The 1485-nt window shown below is 29.3% G+C and overlaps 1 non-coding gene across 1 annotated transcript; it reads right to left on the bottom strand.

Annotated features, from left to right (window-relative positions):
• Positions 1 to 576: 576 nt before the first annotated feature.
• Positions 577 to 649, bottom strand: Trnam-cau. Its single transcript has one exon. It is a non-coding gene; the product is annotated as a tRNA-Met (tRNA).
• Positions 650 to 1485: the final 836 nt, after the last annotated feature.

Here is a 1485-nt window from a genome sequence, read left to right as displayed (position 1 = left end):
TATAAATGTTTTAAATTCCACGAATAATATGAAACTACGCAGATTTCTCGAGTTAGTTTACAACTTATACAGTAGATGGCGCTATATACAGTGTAATAATATTGTTAATAGATGGCGGTACAAGTTTGTAAACTTTCGTGCTATTCAAGCTCGTGCCACCGTGGTTCCTTCTAATTTTTGGCACTAATGAAAAACATTAAATCCAATTATAATTAATTAATAATAATATTTCGTGTCAATCTTCTAGCTTGTCGCGTGTTGCGGAAATCTGTAATTAAATGAGCAAGTTGTGTTAAATGTTTTAAGTCGTACCTAAACATTAACACATTTTAATAAATTTGAAACACAGCAGTTGTCTTTTTTATATAAATTTGTTAATTCGATAATACCTATATAATTATATACAAAATAATTTGGTTGCAAATTGTTGTCAAATATGTTCTTTTAAAATTTGTTAAAATACATTATGAAAATTTTAAACGCTTGCATACTAATAAATCAATAATAAATGTATACAAAATATTATTTATTATATAAAATTAAAAAAACAAAAAAGGTTATTATAGTAAAAACATATGCCCCGGGTGAGGATCGAACTCACGACCTTAAGATTATGAGACTTACGCGCTGCCTACTGCGCTACCGAGGCTTGATAATGTGGTACTAAAATAAAGAACTATTTCTACTATCTGTATCTGTACTATTATGTGCATATTAACTATTTGTTTTTAAGTTCTGAATTGTGTGTATGTATAGTTTATATATAATCAATACATGCAATAAAAATGTAACGGGTCGCTGTTTGTACATTTAAGATACATAGATGAGAAAAATACAATTGGACCCCTTATCAACGCAGATAGCACCCAAAACAATGATTGGCAGAATTTTTGTCTGTCTGTCTGTGCGTTTGTTCATGTTAATCTCAGAAACGGATTATCCGATTTAGATGTGGTTTGCACTAATAAATTGTGGTCAGCTTAGCTTAACATTTAGTGTTTTTTTTCATGTCAATCGGTTCATAAATAAATAAAAAATGTGCAAATTTAAAGAATCACGTTGAAAATGTAAAGTCACTATTCCACGCGGACAAAGTCGCGAGCACAGCTAGTCTTCTATATTACTTACTACTACTACTTTTCTATCTTCTATATGCGTGAAGCAAAAACATTGTAACTACCCCTTTTTACGAAAATTACAAGAAAATTAAAGTAATAAAATAATATTAGACACTCTACCATGTATTTGACATACACACGCATATATACTCTTTTGTTTATTGTTGAAGTCTGTAGTCAAATTGAAAATAGATCATAGATTATAGATAATAATTTTTTTTTAAATTTAGATTTAATCAACATATAATTAGTTTGAATAATTGTGTTTGCTCGCAAACGAAAAAAAACCGACTTCAATTACATCGACGAGTACAACGTAGATCGACGAAAAAATAGTCAAGTAACTACGCGTTATCAAAGATTACTC

Source organism: Melitaea cinxia, chromosome 12 (assembly GCF_905220565.1).
Source record: "Melitaea cinxia chromosome 12, ilMelCinx1.1, whole genome shotgun sequence".
NCBI lineage: Eukaryota > Metazoa > Arthropoda > Insecta > Lepidoptera > Nymphalidae > Melitaea > Melitaea cinxia.
The sequence above is the reverse complement of the archived record's forward strand: the minus strand, read 5'-3'. Positions and strand labels throughout refer to the sequence as shown.